Here is a 7,336-nt window from a genome sequence, read left to right on the forward strand (position 1 = left end):
TTTTATAGTTTTATAGCTGAGTTTGAGGGATGATCCAAGCCTAGGGTCTTTCTACTATGCCACAATCTCAGCTCTCTCCCTTACATTAGCATATTTGTAATGCGTCTAAACAAACTCTTTAGATAGACAAAAATAAGAATAAGGATAGGAATATATTTTTACAGACAAAAATTTATAAGTATCTATAAAATCAAGAACAGAGAGAGTTAATGGTGGGGTAGTGGAAGGATTCTATGCTTGCCTCATCCCTTGAAAACAGCTAGGTAAATGTAAAATCATTCTGAACACCCAGGAAATTGATTTGAGGACTGAGAGAACAAACTGCACAACTACAAAGAGAAAGGAGGTTATGTTGTGGAAGGTAAGAGGTAGGAAATTTAATTTTGGGGAGAGAAGAATCACCAGTGTTGCAGAGGCAAGGGAGCCCTGATCAGGGATAGAGGAGAGAAATGGAGAGAGAAATAAACAGAGAGAGAGCAAAATGCATAGCATTGCACAAGAAAAACCCTTTAAAAAATCATTGATGGGGAAAACAAGATGAGTTGATTATAGCAAGTCTTTACAAGCAGCTTCAAAGTCTGAAGTTTTAGAAGTCTCTACCATCACCAGGATGGAGCTGACAGGCATAGACGTGCTCCTGAGGAGGTCAGAAGCCTGAGAGTGGACAGAGTGGTCTGAGGTTCCCCAGGTCTCACAGGGAGAGATCGTTCCCATTGTTGGAGTGCTTTTGGGAGTGGTGGCACTGCCTCTCCAGGGATAAAACACCTGGTTGTCACCATTGTGCTGCCCTGTTCATTATCATAGTAACAGAGGCTCTTGCTGAGAACAGATAACCTGGATGCCAGCTTTCTGCTGCTCTTAACCATAAACTCTAAGCCCTTGCATATTCATACGGCTGTTCTTCTGGGACAAATGGGCACCATTCAAGCACAGACAGACACTCCCCCAGAGGATCAGCAGTGGTCTGTGCTGTGCCAGGTCTCTAAAATTTGAAGTTTTGAATTCCAGCTGGGGTGCTTGATATAAAATAAAGGAGCACTGAACAGCCAGATAGGCAGATGGCTCTGTCACAGACAGGGTGAAGATAGGGTTCTGAGGGACGCCTGGGAAGAGTTAGGGGAGATTGTTCTCTCTCTTCTCTGAGGGCTTCCTGAATAGTGGCAGGAGTTAATTCCCCTCTCCAGGGAAAAGAGAACCAACTGACACTATTTTTTACCTCACCCTTCAACATGGACAGAGCAGTACAGAACCCACAGCGGAAACTTGAGCTGCTTGCACCACACCCCACATTCTTGCATTCTGCAAGTGCTCTAAATTAGGGCCAGTGTGCCTTACAGTCAAAGTCGCAGTGGGCCCCTCCCCCAGAAAACCAGCACAAACCTCCTCCCTGCATGTTCTAAGTCTACTGAGTCTAGAGTGCTACAAAGTTTCAACTCTAGAGGGAATAGGAGATACCTCTTCTAACAAGCAGACCAAACCACACCTAGTTAAAACTCACCACACAGTGGACAAGGTCTAAACAGTTCCCACTGCAGGCAAGGAGAAACTCGGAAGAGGACTAACCTCAGAGAAAGAGCATACAAAATACAATGGAAGAGTGCACACAGCATACACCAGAAACACATCCTGAAGCACCAGGCCCTGGACAATATAGGACCTTTTATTAACATAGCCTTTACTCTCAGGAGCAAGAAACATAACAGGCCTTCATAACTCACAGAAGATAGAGACCTAGACAAAATGCCAAGATGGAGGAATTCACCCCAAAAGAAAGAATAAGAAGAGATCATAGCCAGGGATCTAATCAACACAAATATAATGTACCTGAACCACAATGTAAAACAACAATAATAAGGATACTAGCTGGGCTTGAGAAAAGCATAGAAGACACTAAGGACTCCCTTTCCACAGAGATAAAATACTTGAAACTAATCAGACCAAAATAAAAAATGCTATACCCAAGATGCAAAAGCAAGTGGAATGTAATGAGCGCAAGGATGGAAGAAGCAGTGGAATGGATAAGTATTATAGAAGATAAAATTTTGGAAAACAATGAAACTGAAAAGAAGAGGGAACGAAAAATATTGGGTCATAAAAATGGACTTAGGGAACTCAGGGACCACATAAAGCATAATAACATTCACATCTTATGAGTTACAGAAGAAGAGAGGGAAAGAGGAAATAAATTTTATTTGAGCAAATTATAGCTGAAAACTTCCCTAATCTGGTGAAGGAAACAGACATCCAAATATAGGAGTTACAGAGAACTTCCATAAAAACTAACAAAAGCAGGCAAACACCAAGACATAATGTAGTAAAATTAATAAGATACAGAGATAAGTAAAGAATCCTGAAATCAACAAGGGAAAAGAAATCCCTCACTTATAAGAGAAGAAAAATCAGTTTAGTAAGAGATGTCCCCACAGAAACATGACGGGCCAGAAGGGAGTGGCATGACATATCCAACATGCTCAATGGGAAAAATATACAGCTTAAATTACTTTATCCAGAAAGGCTGTCATTCAGAATATAATGAGAGATAAAGAGTTTCCCAGACAAACAAAAAATAAAGGAGTTCATGATCACTAAAGAAGCCATGCAAGAAATATTGAAGGGGACCATTTCAGTGGGATAGAAATACTAAAAGCCACAAAGACTAGAAAGGAACAGAGAAAATGTCCAGAAACACTGACAGTACAGGTAATACAATGGCACTAAACTCACATCTATCAATAATCACTCTGAATGTAAATAGACTAAATGCTCTAATCAAAAGATATAGGGTATCCAAATGGATTTAAAAAAAAAATAAAAGACCCATCTTGGGACACTTTGGTGGCTCAGTCAGTTGAACATCCAACACTTGATTTCAGCTCAGTTTATGATCCCAGGATCGATGGATTGAGCCACACATTGGCCTCCATGCTGGGGATGGAACATGCTTAAGATTTTTTCTCTCTCCATCTACCCCTCTCTACTGTTCATGGGTATTCTCTCTAAAATAAAATAAAAAAGAAAACAAGACCCATCAATATGGTGCTTACAAGAGACCCAATTTAGATCCAAAGTCACCTGCAGATCGAAGTGAGCAGTTAGAGAACCACTTATCATGGGAATGGACATCAAAAGAAAGCTGGAGTAGCCACACTTGTACCACACAAATTAGAACTTAAACCAAGGACTGTATGGTTTAAGGGCACTATATCATAATTAAGGTATCTATCCAACAAGAAGAAATAAAATCTTGCCATTTGCAACAACGTGAATGGAACTAGAGTATATTATGCTAAGCAAAATAAGACAGTGAGAGAAAGACAAATATCATATGATTTAACTCACATGTTAACTTTCAGAAACAAGACAGATGAACACAGGGGAAGGGAAGGAAAAATAAGATAACAGAAAGGGAAGAAAACCATAAGAGGCTTTTACATACAGAGAACAAGCAGAGGGGAGGGGAGGTAGGTGGGGATATGGGTCAAATGTGTGATGGGCATTAAGGCTGACACTTGTTGTGATGAGCACTGGGTGTTATATGTGAGTGATGAATCACTGGGTTCTGCTCCTGAAACCAATGCTACACTGTATGTTAACTAACTTGAATTTATATAAATAAATCAAAAAAAAAAAAAAGGAATGAAATCTTGCCATTTGTAACCATGGGGGTGGAGCTAGAATATATTATGCTAAGCTAAATAAGTCAGTCAAAGAAAGACAAATACCATATAATTTCACTCATATGTGGAATTAAAGGAACAAAACAGATGAAAATAGTGTAAGGGGAAAAAGAAAGGAGGGAAGACACACCATATGAGACTCTTAACTATTGACAACAAACTGAAGATTGCTGGAGGGGAAGTGTATGTGTAGGGGTGGGCTGAACATGTGATGGATATTAAGGAGGATGCTGGTTTTGATGAGCGCTGGGTACTATATGTAAGTAATGAATCACTAAACTAGAATTTAACTTACTAGTATTTAAATAAACTTAACTAGAATTTAAATAAAAACTTGAATCAAATAAAAAAGAAAAAACATAATCCTTAAAGTTGAAACAGTGAAAAATAATTTATTTTTCTAGATCTATGTTAATAATTATTGCACATTGAATATAAAGTACAGTTCATTGACTGTATTTTTTTTTAATTTTATTTATTTTTGAGAGAGGGAGAGAGGGAGACAGAGCACAAGTGGGGAAGAGGCAGAGAGAGAGAGAGGGAGACACAGAATCCAAAGCAGGCTCCAGGCTCTGAGCTGTCAGCACAGAGCCCAACGCAGGACTTGAACTCACAAACTGTGAGATCATGACCTGAGCTGAAGTCAGATGCTTAACTGACTGAGCCACCTAGGTTCCCTAAACTTTAGTATCTAGACATGAGTGATTGTTATCACCATTCTTTTTCAACATTGCCCTGAAGATCCTAATCAGTAATTTAAGGCAAGAAAATAAATTAGTTTTAGGAACTGGAATGACTAATATGATTTTATAGATAGATACTAAAAAACAATTTATGGGTAAATCATAGAATTAAGTAAGAATTCCAGTGAAGTGGCTGGATATAAATATCTATACAAAATCAAATTTTATTTCTATATACCAAAAATTAACAGGAATAAAATGGAATTTCAAAAAGATATTTGCAATCAAAATCACACTGAGATACCACCTCACACCAGTCAGAGTGACTAAAATGAACAACTCAGGAAACTGAAGATGCTTGTGAGGTTGTGGAGAAATGGGAACCCTCTTGCACTATTGGTGGGAATGCAAACTGGTGCGGTCACTCTGGAAAACAGTGTGGAGGTTCCTCAAAAAGTTAAAAATAGAACTACCTTATGACCCAGCAACAGCACTACTAGGAATTTATCCAAGGGATACAGGAGTGCTGATTCATAAGGGCACATGTACCTCAATGTTTATAGCAATGGTTTCAACAGTAGTCAAATTATGGAAAGAGCCTAAATGTACATCAACTGATGAATGGATAAAGAAGATGTGGTTTATATATAGAATAGAATACTACTTGGCAATAAGAAAGAATGAAACAATTGCAGCAACATGGATGGAAGTGGAAGGTATTATGTTGAGTGAAATAAGTCATTCATGGAAAGACAGATATATGTTTTCACTCATATGTGGATCTTGAGAAACTTAACAGAAGACCATGGGGGAAGGGAAGGGGAAAAATAGTTACAGAGAGGGAGGGAGGTAAACCATCAGAAACTCTTAAATACAGAGAACAAACTGAAGGTGGATGGGGGGTGTGGGAGAGGGGAAAGTGGGTGATACACATTGATGAAGGCACTGGTTGGGATGAGCACTGGGTGTTGTATGTAAGTGATAAAGCATGGGAATCTACCCCTAAAACCAAGAGCACACTTTACATAATGTATGTTAGCCAATTTGACAATAAATTACATTAAAAAATAAATAAAAGTGATTTGCATAAAAAACAAAACAAATCAAAAGATATTTTCAATTACATCAAAATATAAATTATAATTAAGAGAAAATTTACCTTTATGAGGAAATTACAAAGTTTACTGAAAGTGATTAAAGAATATTTAAATAAATGCTAATATTATGGATTTAATTGTGTCCCCCCTGTCCAAATTCACCTGTTGAAACCCTAACAACTAATATGACTTTATCTGAATATAGGGACTTTAAAGAGGTAATTAAGGTTAAATGAGGTCATATGTTGTGGTACTAACTCCATAGGACTGGTGTTTTTGTAAGAAGAACAAGAGACTCCAGAAAGGTCGGTCTGTCTGACTGTCTCTCTTCCTCCCTCCCTCCCTCCATACACACAGAAGAAAAGCCATGTGAGGACACAGGAAGAAGGTGGCTGTCTTCAAGCCAGAAATAGAGGCCTCAACCAATAGCAGCCCTGATGGCACCTTGAACTAAGACTTCCAGTCTTCAAAACTGTGAGAAAATAAATTTCTCTTATTTTAGCCAGTCTGTGGTATTTTGTAATGGCTACCCTAGCAAACTAATACAGGTGAGATACAGAGCATTTATGGATGAAAAGACTGAAATAATAAAGATACCAAATTTCCTTAAAAATATTCCGTACATTTATTATTTCCTTCAATATTCAGCAAATGTTTATTGAGTCCCTACTATGCATTGAGCACTGTTTTAAGTATCTAGGATACAATAGTGGACAAAGTATAAAAATCGCTGTCTTACTTTCATGAAAATGGTGCCAAAGGCAAAGAAGGAAGCCCCTGTCCCTCCCAAAGCCAAAGCCAAAGCAAAGGCTTTGAAGGCCATGAAAGCAATGCTGAAAAGTGTGCATAGTCACACACACAAAAAGATTTGCATCTACATTTTGATGGCCCAAGATACTGTTTCCAAATGCAGCCCAAATATCCTCAAAAGAGCAGCCCCGGGTAAAACAAACTTGATCACTATGCCATTAATTTCCCCCTGACAACTCAGTCAGCCATGAGGAAAAGAGAAGGCAATACATTTGTGTTTATTGTGGGTTTCAAGGCCAGTAAGCACCAGATCCAACCAGGCTGTGAAGAAGCTCTATGACGTTGACATGGCCAAGGTCAACCCTAATCAGGCTTGATGGAAAGAAAAAGGCATGTGTTCGACTGGCTTCTGATTATGATGTTTTGGATGTAGCCAACAAAATTGGGAGCATCTAAACTGAGACAGCTGGCTAAATTTAAACATAATTTTTTTCAGCATAAAAAAATCATTGTTTTAACAAAGCTCACATAGGGACAATTGGGTGGCTCAGTCAGTTGAGCATCTGTCTTCAGTTCATGCCATAATCTCACAATCTGTGGGTTTGGACCCCGTGTCCAGCTCTATGCTGACAGCTTGGAGCCTGAAGCCTGCTTTGGATTCTGTGTCTCCCTCTCTCTCTGTCCCTCCCTTGCTCACACTCTGTCTCTCTCTCTCTTAAAATATTAAATAAACATTTTTTAAAGGGGCACCTGGGTGGCTCAGTCAGTTACGCGTCTGACTTCAGCTCAGGTCATGATCTCACGGTTTGTGAGTTCAAGCCCCGTGTCAGACTGTGTGCTGACATCTCAGGGCCTGCAGCCTGCTTCAGATTCTGTGTCTGTCTCTATCTGCCCCTCCCCTGCTCATACTCTGTCTCTCTCTGTATCTCAAAAATAAATAAATGTTACAAAAATTTAAAAAAAATTAAAAGCTCACATAATAGTTCTTAGAGTGCAGAGTCCACTTTTTATTTTATTTTATTTTATATTACTTTATTTTATTTTTTAATATGAAATTTATTGTCAAATTGGTTTCCATACAACACCCAGTGCTCATCCCAAAAGAAGCCCTTTTCAATACCCATCACCC

The 7,336-nt window shown here is 38.8% G+C and overlaps 1 pseudogene; it reads left to right on the forward strand.

Annotated features, from left to right (window-relative positions):
- Window positions 1-6,206: 6,206 nt before the first annotated feature.
- LOC122235529 lies at window positions 6,207-6,663 on the forward strand (annotated as a pseudogene).
- The last annotated feature ends 673 nt before the right edge of the window (window positions 6,664-7,336 follow it).

Source organism: Panthera tigris, chromosome X (genome assembly GCF_018350195.1).
Source record: "Panthera tigris isolate Pti1 chromosome X, P.tigris_Pti1_mat1.1, whole genome shotgun sequence".
Taxonomy (NCBI): Eukaryota; Metazoa; Chordata; class Mammalia; order Carnivora; family Felidae; genus Panthera; species Panthera tigris.